Source organism: Malus domestica, chromosome 10, assembly GCF_042453785.1.
Source record: "Malus domestica chromosome 10, GDT2T_hap1".
NCBI lineage: Eukaryota > Viridiplantae > Streptophyta > Magnoliopsida > Rosales > Rosaceae > Malus > Malus domestica.
Genome location: NC_091670.1, coordinates 10,701,441 through 10,713,233, shown reverse-complemented (window position 1 = coordinate 10,713,233; position 11,793 = coordinate 10,701,441).

Here is an 11,793-nt window from a genome sequence, read left to right as displayed (position 1 = left end):
TTGTTTGAGGTGGTTCAGGTGTCTATGGAAAGCTCTCATCGAGCCCAACGTCTTTGTGGTGTTAGATTTCTAGATTTTAACCTAGATTCACAAATTGAAGCCACAAAACCCATGGGTGTCCCAGTGGTTTTATCCTTTTTCCGGTGAATCCGACAACGATTGTCATCGATGACCACCACCAAAAGATTCCCCTTAACCTCAAGGACAAGGCCCAAGCATTGGATGAGGCATCGTAGTTCATTTCGGTGGCGAATCGACAACTACCCAAAGTGAGAGTTTCGGTGGTTCGAGGGATTTTCCAGCCACTTCTCGGCTGAATTGGACTTTGGCCCAGGGATGAAAGTTGTTCTTCTCATTGAACTCTACAACCCTGTAAAATTTGGTAATTTTTAAAGTTCTTCGGAGTTTCCGTTCGCCGGAAACCGCCATGCACGGTGGCGCGTGGACAATGAGTCAATGCTGCCTTTCTAAGCTAATTTCGATATTCTGAATCTATATTTGATACGCACTTGGTGTGAATTGCTTGTTTGAACTTAGTTAGTGATTGTTAGTCACTTGAATGATTTTGGAAATGAGTTAGAAATTGAATTTGTGAACTACGAATGGCTTGATCCCTTTGTAGGGTACGTAGGTAGTCTAACGAGACAATTAGATGCAGCCATAAAACAACTCAAATTTAATATTGTACTTGATTTCTTTAAGGAAAGAGATTTATTATGGTCAACAGCATAGAAATTAACCATGATTTTAATTTTGGCCTATCACCGGATATTAGCTTCCTAATAAGAATTTTTGGGTCGTTACAATAGATATCACAAGCCAGTGCAGCATGCAAGAAGAAACATGCAAGTATGCAAGATGAAACATGATAAGGAATCTACCCAAGGAAAGTAAACAAACGCGCCCTGGGAAAGCAAATAGGTACGTTCATAAAATTCCAAGCCTTTCATGCAAAACAAAACACAAACATCTTTCCTTACACATGTCATGCTATCACCCAGGGAAAGTATGCTATACGTGTCCCCAAGAAAAAAACATGTTATATGTGTAATCAGGCTAAGTATGCCAAGCAGATCAATGCAACTAATCAATCGATCCTGCTCAAGTATGCACCGACATGCAAAAAGGCTAAGCTAAATGACAATTGCACAGTATACAAAGAAAGTAAGAGAGAAATCATAGAGGGAAAACACACATGATTTCGAAATAGCAAGATTACCCAAGGAGTGGAGTTCGATTTCCTGAATGAGTGACCCGCACCCCTTATGTGTCTATGCTGAAACCCCAAAATCTTTGAAACACATGATCAAAAGGAGAGATGCATGCCTAATTTCATCACCATGGCAAATATAGAAGACAAAAACAGAAGAAAATTGAAAAAAAGGGTCCAGGGAAAATTTTCCTCACCTGAAGAAAACCTTGTCGCAGAGCATGAAGAAGCACGAATGGGATGGCACTACCCAGCACAAAGAGCAGAGAAGAGTTTGGAGAGAAAAGTAGTTATGAAAAAAATTGAAGAAGTAAGCACGAATGGGATAGCACAACGGCATGGAGTGATCATCTGCCATGCTCGAAGAGGAAGAGTCTATCAGGAAGCCCACGTTTAAAAAAAAAAAAAAAAAGGAAGAAATCCCTTGGGCTTGAGGTTGATTATTTAGCCCACTCAAAGTATCTCATAGCCCAAATAATCAAGGAGGGTAATGTTGGGGCCCAAAAATGTCACACACCAACCCAACCAAGTCTCAAGGCCCAATTGTCATGCAAAACGTACATTCAAGCCCAAACTCACGCCAAGGCACTAGATTGACGAGGAATATATTTACAAGCATGCCATGCCATGCCATGCTATGCTCATGCATATTCATCATGCCATGCTTCCTTAGCCACAAATCATGCTAAGCCCAAGTCACATATTCGGGGCTTGCCAAGTGGTTGTGGTGTGGATGGTTACGGAAGGTTATTGGGCCTACATGGAATCAGGGTCATGGTAGACTTTGGGCTGCTTGGGATCCCAAAGATCCAAGCCCATACCCTTTATATTTCACACAGGCTTCATTGAAAGATAACTAGCCTAGTTTATCCATTTCCCTAGCAAGCCAACCCCTTTAGTTAGTATTAAACTAGATTCTTGCATTAAATGCATGTTAAGCCCAGCAAGTTAAGCATTTAATGCTAACTTTCCTTTCCCAGCTTGCACAAACAACCAACGCGCAAAAGCCATGAAACGCGCTACCTAATTTAGCGCATGCAAAAGGCCACCTTGGGAAAGTCGCGCCTCTGGAAGTAGCAATTAGCAGGTCTCAACAGTGTAGCTAGTTTACACCAAATTGGGAATAATAAGATAGCTAGGGAAAAAGGAGGGGAAGACCAAGCCATAAAGGGATATTCCCTTGAAACCTAGAGAAAAAGCCTTCACTTACATAAGGATGGAGATAAGCCATTAGAAAGGGATGGAAGAACACAGAAAGGGAGATAGAGAAAATGTAGTGAGAGAGAACCACCAAGAAGAAGCCCAGAGAGCTCCACTTAGCTCACAAGCATACTTTAAGCCCTAAGCATCACCATCCATGCAACCTTAGCAACTTCCATAGCATTGCATTAAACATCTCAGTCATTAGAAACCTTACTATCACCCTAGGAAAGCCCAGATTATCCAGCAAAGAATGCCATGCAACCATGCAAATCCTTTCTCTCTCATGTAAACTGATAATCTACTAGCTTCCACACCACGCTTCACTTGAGCAAATCATTATCTTGATCTTTCACGTTATCTTCGAGTCGTTGATGTTATTGGGGTGTTTCCAAAGATAAGCTATCTCTTTTGTGATATCTCGGGACTTGTTGCGAATCTACACCAAGGGAGACAAGAGGATGTTTTTAAAGCCCAAGTCTACCTCGACCTAAAAATCCCCCAACCATGACTAGGGGTTAGTTTGATATTGTTGTGTTTTGAAAAAAAAAAAAAAAAAAAAAAACTATTTCTGCTGTGCTTTGAGAATAAGCAGTTGTATAATAAAGCGGTAACATGTATAGTAAACTATACTTGTAAAAGTGCTTTTACCAAAAAAAAAAAAACAGTGTTATAGTGTTTGGTAAATTTTTATGTAAAACAATTGTGAATGTGATTGCGTGAAATGACTAAAAAATATATGATGTTGAATATTATTATGACATTTATAATATTTATATAAACTATATACTAAACAAATGTACTCTTTACCTTTTTTTTATTATATGATATTTAAGATATTTATAATTTTTATTCTATTCTTTTCTCCAAGGGGTTGTTTCTTCTTTACCTTATCCCTATTTTTTTGTAGAACATCTGAATATTCTGTCTTCCACCGCTCACTCCCCCTCCCCCATTCTTTATCTATCTCTCTCTGCTAGATCCTAAGGAAGGCTGGGTCGTGGGGAAAAGAAGGTTGGGTTGCATCAACCGATTCGTGGAGGAAGGATGGACTCCGATTTCGGGATAGTTAACACCGACAGCGTCGAGGCCATCAAGATTGCCATTTGAAAAATTCATTTAATGTCCTGTTCACCCGCCTCTTGGGATTAAAAGCTGGTTTTTTGAAAGCTGGGATTTGCAGCTTCCTGTTTTGGCTTTTTTTTTTCACCCAAAATTGTGAGGAAAAAAAAAACTGAATTTGAATGTATACAAAACACAAAAAAGCTCCTCGCTTTTTTCGATACCTACTTTTTTTTATAATTTAAGCAGTACCAAACTGGTACTACTTGCCACGCCTAATAATAGGAGAGTGTTCTCCAATTATTTGTTTAAGCTAAATCTCAATTAGATTAGGTTAACTTACTATATTACACTAGGTTACTATTAGTTCCTATTGGTTCCAAATCTCTCCACTCGGTACAAGAATTCTAATACTTGTGTTTTGACCCAAATGACAATTTTGGGACGAGGATGATCATGGGCTCGGCCCAATATGTAAGACGTTGGGCATCCCAAAATACTCCCAGAGAAAGCCCAGCCTAGTGAAGTTCGACCAAATCCTATCAGAAAACAATCTTATATAGGAGGGCTAACTGAGTCCTGATATAACAAGGAGTCCTCAAATGCCAATTATGCTTCGAATAAAGAAAGATATCTAGAACCAAGGGTTGAATCTGAAGGATAATAGGGTTGGATTCACAGTCCTACATGAACTAGGACAAGCTGAAGCCCATTCAGATTTGATCAAGGAATTATAGTCCGAGTGAAACTCTACTTCGATCATGTGGGAATTACTACTATAAATATAGGGGGAGTGCATCGTTCAAAGCCCCTCTAAATAAACAAACAAATTTTTCACGCGTAAACTCTCGCTCTACGCGAAACCCCTTAAACACTTCAAGATATTTTTATTTTACCCTTTTTCTGCCAATACATCTTTAGTTTGGATAAATAGTATTGTGTTGGCAACCAACAACATCTTCAGTTTGGATAAACAATACTAGAGCATTAGAATTAGCCGACCGAGGAGCACCTTCAGTTTGGATAAACAACACTACTTCGAGACCAACTGGTTATCTATTTAAGTCTCGATCAGCAAGGATTCCCTGAGTCCTTGTTGGAAGAGGTCATCTTATTAGCCTTCTCGGCGAAGTAAGGTGTTACCAAGTTACAACGTTCAGCACATTGAAAGCCGAGCTAATTTTATGATTGGATACTCACAAGTGCATTTCAGAGTTCGACATTTAGACAGTCGAACCATATTTACAATCAATACACACATCTCTTTCGAGTACTTGTGCCCCTACAGTCTGGTACCGACGATTTGTGAACTTTGCAAAACTAGCAGCCTTGTCTTCATGATCTAGAACCCAAATGCCGAGACGTGTTCCTTCCTCGACCACAGTCACAAGATTCAGAAGTTGTCAGCGTGGCCAATGCCACATTAACATTCATTCACTCCCCGGCCGAGTTTGGTTGATGAGTTGGCATGCTCCGCATTCAACCGAAGAACGTAATTAGTTTATTAGCTATTCAGCCTGCACGCCACATAGGCTAATTAGGTTTTTTTACAAGAATATTTTTGTAAATTATTCTTCTTCGAATAATGGCGTTGTTGGAATGAAGAATTAGTACTATATTTTATTCTTTCACGTGGGCTATCTGTTATCATGGTCTACATGAGTGAGATCTCTAATCCAATCTTTCAAGGTTGGCGACAAACTTGGTGTGCATATTTGGCCAAAGGAAATAAGAAAACTGGTGACTTGATCAAGTTCTTAACCTCTTTAATTCAATTATTGATGACTTCGTAAGCAACCAGGAAGGGGATACATATACTTACCAAAAAGAAAGATCGTACAGAGCTAAGACATCACAAAAGGAGAGTCTCTCTTAACTACAAATCATAATTACGTATATTAAAATAGGCTTTCTACGTTAAGAATGTCCATAACTTTCTTAAGTTGTGGAAATTCTTCTTAAAGCTACCCTCTAATAGATTTCAACGACCAAAATCTTCTATATCTTTAGTACTCGTTTAAAAGTCACTTTGTAAAAAATCATTCAAATTCAAAATAGTTGATCATCAAAAATGACAAATAAACGCAGTTCATTAGATAAAACTAATATATAAATTTTGATAATAAAAAAACCAAGAAATTACGGATTTAGTCCATTTTTTTATATAAATAAGGGTTTTTATCACAAATAGTTTCTGAAATTAACACATCCAATTAAGGTGGTCCCTGAAATTAAAAATCAATCAATATAGTCCCTGAATATTACTGGTGAAAATCAATGTGGTCCTTCCGTTAAATTTCCTTCAAAACTTCTGTTAATGGCTGACATGACACATGTGGGACCCAATATAATTAAATATTCCCAGCTACTCCAGCTGGTTCTCACCGAACCACATCCACCATTGCGAGGTCCGATTCCTCCCTCCACCTGCAGCGCAACTGTTGCCATGTGAGCACCTAAGAGGCTGTGACCTATGGACACCCAACCCAAGCACCAAGCCACCATCTTCCCCACCATGTTTTGCAGAAACACACAATCTTTGAGAGACTAAAAGGAGGGAAAGAGAGAGGTCGAAATCATGGGTTGGTTTCTTGCATGTTTTGGTTCTTCCAAAGACAAAAAAACGTAGGAGTAATCAGAGGGAGTAATCAAGAAAGCAGGGTGGTGTGTGGAAGGGATTACCGGATTGGGTCAGAGGGGGAAGGAGATCGTTCGATCTCCTCTGTTCTTTTTTTCATTTTCAAATTTATTTAAAAGATGGTGGTTGTTTAGATTTGCAGGAATTTGGATGGTGGTGGTTTGGATTTGCAGGGAGGGAGGAAGGGTGCAGTGGAGTAGGGTGCTCACTCAATCTTGGGTGACCCTAACAACACCACGACTGGGCTCGACGTCGTGGACATGGCAATAGCTGCGCTGCAGACAGAGGGAGGAATCGGACCTCGCAATGGTGGACATGGTTCGGCGAGAACCAGCTAGAGTTGCTGGGAATATTTAATTATATTGGGTCCCACATGTGCCATGTCAGCCATTAACATAAATTTTTCACGCATGATATAATTAAGCCCCTTATAATGTTCTTAACGACCATAATCCAAAAACATCCGCATCGTTCTTTACAGCAACAATCCAAAACAAGGGATTTCCTTTTGTAAATACCTTTTTTGGTCGGTGAGAATTAACTTTGCATGAAAATGGACACTATCACGTTGTATTATAAACTAGTGTAAATTGTAGCTATAGTCCCTTAACTTTAATTCAATTGGAGCAATGGTCTCTTAACTAAAAATTCATTACCATTGGTCCCTTAACTCACCAAAACGTGTAGCTATAGTCTCTCAACTAAAAATCTATTACCATTGGTCCCTCAACTTTAATTCAACTAGAGAAATGGTTCCTTAACTTTAACCCAATTGTAACAATGGTCCTTCTAACATAACTCGTTTTGATAAAAATTTTGATGTAGTTGATGAAAAGGATAAGCCATGATGTTGAGATTATGAATTCCATATTGAAGAAAGAAGGGATCTTGCATGTGTTTATAAGTAATTAGGGCTACTTCCCATTTTGCTAATTGATTTTATGGTGGAACCTCAACTTTCTTCATGGTATCAGAGTTGATTGTCTCATGTGCGAAGCCTAACAGCTATATGTGCTCCAAGTCACCTGATTTGTCTTGTTCACGAGTTAGATTGAAAAATTCGCCACATGTGAGGAGGCGTATTGAGATTTTGAATCTTACATCGAAGAAAAAAAAGATCTTACATGTGCTTATAAGTAATTGGACTGCTCATCAACTTTCTTCATATGAACATCAACAATCTAGCAAATAATTATATGATTATGTCAGCTATGTTATGAATAATATGTGGATGGCCCACATGAATAGTTTGTTACTATTTATGCACAGTTTTTCACTATTCATTTGTTGAAAATTTGTAAAGTGAATAGTGCTTTCTTTTGTTTATATAAAGGAAGAAGAGGAGATGAAGTGATGAGGTTCACGGGAGAGAAAGGAAGGAAAAGAAAGAAAGAAAGAAAGGAGAGGAAGGAAGAGGAAGAGAGAAAAGAGAGGAAGAGGAGATGAGATAATAGAGAGAGTTATCTTTGTATTCTTATTATTTCAGATTATAATGAAAGCACCACTGTTGCCCTGAGGACGTACTCCAGTCACACTGATTGTAGAGGAACCTCGTAAATTTTGTGTTTTGTTTCATTTATTCCACTGCACCCACCGTCGATTTTACAACAAGCTAACGATTCTTAGTAAAGCATTTGTAATCGTCTTGAAAGTATCATGTCTCCCACAAGGAGAAACGGAAGTCTTGGATATATACTCAATGGCGGGGTTAGGATTTTTAAATAATGGGATCATAACATCAACCAAAAAAGCTTGATTGGGCCATTTCGTCAAGCACCTTAGTAGGCACTGCCAATTCTTGCTAACATATGCTGAAAGCTTATGCTAACATATGTCGACAACCACTATTATTTGTAGAAGCTTGTCGAGGGTGGATACACGATACTGTGGAGTAATGTTGAAGACTGTCAAGGCTTGTCAACTAAGGTATTTCATCGAGCACATGACGCACACAATAGAGTCACACACAAGAAGAGGAAAAAAAAAGACAAATATGATAGAAGAAAATAGAATAAGTAGGAGGATGACGTGGTACGTCTTAACTGTTTATAGGAGTCAAATACAAAACACAACAAATATACATGGGTTTTTTTAGGTTGTTGAGGTCAAGGGCAAACAATGACCCCATGTTGTTTCCAACCGTTGTATATACTAAAGGTTTTCAGCTGGATAGTCATTACCATTTAGTTTTCCGTTGAATCCTCTCACCTCGTCCATAATTTATTTTGATTATTCCTTTGGAGGAGACACTATATGACAGTGAATTGCGCCCAAAGCTATTTATTTCTTAATTTTGGGGCAAATTACATTCATGACTTAGCTAGCTCGACACATAAACACCAAACCACACATATCTTACAGTCATAAAACCACTTCTCTCATGACCAATGGCCTTTTTATTTTAGGATACATAGAAGCTGTGGGAAAGATTTCCAACATAAACTTAAACATACATCACAGTGCTCGCTATCACTAACCACAAGCTTATTATATTTTAAAAAAGGACCAGATTTTGCACGAATTCACTTCATGTTTCTCTTAGTCATTGTAAACAGAAACATTTGGCCTTGGCTCAAAATCTTCATTAAATGATGACTGCTTCTCTTCTTTTGCAACAAATGGCTTCTTGTCAGGGTAAGCCTGCGACTTAGCTAGGGAGAGAGTCAGTGTCTTTGGTAGAGTTCTCTGCTTTGCTTTCACCATCATGGTACGATGAAACATAGGGCCTTGGCTCAAATTCCTCAGTCCCAACGAATGGTTTTATCATGTTTTCATGGCAGTCGTAGGCTTTCTTTTTTGGTGTAGAATCAGGAACATCACCAAGGAGGCCTCCAATTGCTTGGGGCATAGATTGCTCATTCATAACAGTTTTCCAATATTCTCCTACACCTCCTCTTGATTCAATAGTTTTAGCAAACTGATCCAAAAAGAGAGAGAGAGAGAGAGGAAACAAACGTTATATTAATTTCCCACGCTTTTGAATGATTATATCCTGTTCAAATAATAATAAGGCTTGTTCTATCTGTCACATGACACCACATACAACACAATTAGAGTATGAAGGATGATGTTATTAACGCTCTAAAATGTTGATTCAAATATCTAGATATATAGAAATTTAATGGAGAAATATTTGGTTCTTTTGTTAAGAAATTATAACATATATAAAATGCTTATGTTCTCAAATTGTGACCGTTGATTATTTTGATTCTTATTATAATCTATATTTGGATTCATGGTTAAACAATATAAGTTAGTAAGAAAACATTACACTATTTTGTAGTAAAAGAACATTTTCGACGTAAATATTGTTGGTTCTAAGTCAACAATCTGTGATTTAAATATATATGCTAATAAACAATAAATGCAACAACAACAACAACAACAAAGCCTTTTCCCACTAAGTGGGGTCGCCTATATGAATCCTAGAACGCCATTGCGCTCGGTTTTGTGTCATGTCCTCCGTTAGATCCAAGTACTCAAGTCTTTTCTTAGGGTCTCTTCCAAAGTTTTCCTAGGTCTTCCTCTACCCCTTCGGCCCTGAACCTTTGTCCCGTAGTCACATTTTCGAACCGGAGCGTCAGTAGGCCTTCTTTGCACATGTCCAAACCACCGGAACCGATTTTTTCTCATATTTCCTTCAATTTTGGCTACTCCTACTTTACCTCGGATATCCTCATTCCCAATCTTATCCTTTCTTGTGTGCCCATACATCCCATGAAGCATCCTCATCTCCGCTACACCCATTTTGTGTACGTGTTGATGCTTCACCGCCTAACATTCTGTGCCATACAACATCGCTGGCCTTATTGCCGTCCTATAAAATTTTCCCTTGAGCTTCAATGGCCTACGACGGTCACACAACACGCCGGATGCACTCTTACACTTCATCCATCCAGCTTGTATTCTATGGTTGAGATCTCCATCTAATTCTCCGTTCTCTTGCAAGATAGATCCTAGGTAGCGAAAACGGTCACTTTGTGTGATCTTCGCTAGATTGCTCCGGTCATTAGTGTGGATAAGTATATAAATGGATAGAGATAGGAAAGCAAACACAAGATGTACGTGGTTCACCCAGATTGGCCACGTCTACGGAATAGAGGAGTTCTCATTAATTGTGAAGGGTTTACACAAGTACATAGGTTCAAGCTCTCTTTTAGTGAGTACAAGTGAATGATTTAGTACAAATGACATTAGGAAATATTGTGGGAGAATGATCTCGTAACCACGAAACTTCTAAGTACCGGAGTGTGGTATCGTCTTGACTTTCCTTATCTGTCTCATAGGTAGATGTGGCAGCTTCTCTGAAAGTACTCTTCCTCCATCCAGGGGTGGTATCTGTAACTGGTGGAGATGCACAAGGTAATGTATCAATGTCACTTGAAGCTTACTTGTAGTTTCAGGCTTGGTCAAGCGCGATACAAACCATGTAGTAGGAGTCCCCCAAGTCGCCGAGCTAGGGGATCTGCTGAAAGAGGTGACAGACAAGGTAAGCAATCAGAGCTCCGGCTGATTGTTCACATTCTCCCTATCTTGCAGGTAGCATGAAGGATAAAGAGAAGAAAAATGAGAAGAGATGATATGGGATACTTTTGCTTTTGAAGAAGTAACTTTCCACAGGCTAATTCTTGAACTGGGCTGGAGGGTTTTCTGGTTTCCTCCAGAGTATAAGGCCGACTGAAGAATTTGAGGGTCAAAACAAGTCCATCAAATCTAGAGTACGTTCGACCCTGCTGATATGGGATACTTTTGCTTTTGACAGAGTAGTGGATGTATCGGCACGTGTGCTGTTACGCTTGTCTCCACATGCTTCCTTGTATCCTTCTCACTTGCCCTATCTGTTCCTCAGACAGATGCGGTATCTTCCCTGGAAGCATAAGATGTTGAAGATGAGTACTCGAGAGCAATGCCAGGTAAGTAATCAGGTAAGGGGTTCCAGGCAGTCAGTTCCTGGCTGGAAGCTTGATTCCAAGTGCTGACTGATTGCTCTCTTTCTCCTTGTCTTGCAGGTAAGAACAAGGCCAAAGGAAAAGACAGGGAAAAAGCATGATATGGGATACTCTTGCTTTTAACCCTGATGATATGAGATATGCTTTCTCTAGTATAGCTTGTTTACAGAGGTATTATCGGGGGGAAAGAAAGCTGAATATTTCGAAAGGCTTCGTTGGGAGTGCCCTCTCAGATAAGAGGAAGGGTTGAGCATTTTTGCAGGTCTGCCTGTCCGTTGGGGATGGAGGTCGACATATATAGGAGTCTCCCTAACATCAAGTAATAATGATATTCCTTTACTCTGCTTGGTCATAGCACGGTAGTGGGAGCTGCCAGCTTCACAAGTTTTAACTCTGTCAGAGCACTTTGAAAAAGTGGTCTGTGGTATCTGGAAAGCTGATGTTGCGTGTGAAGATTACAGACAAGCTTTATCCAAGGGGATCCAGCTCTTGAAGTTGGGAAAGTGGTGCCTCTTCGGTTTTCGAACAAGCAATCCTGTCGGGGATCCAGCTTTCGAGATTCGGAGAACGATGCCTCTTCGATTTTTGAGAAAGCAATCCTGCTGGGGGTCTGGCTCTCGAGATTCGGAGAGCGGTGTCTTCGATTTTTGAGAAAGTAATCATGTTGGGAGTCTGGCTCTCGAGATTCGAAGGGCGGTGCCTCTTCGATTTTGGAGCAAGCAATCTTGTTGGGA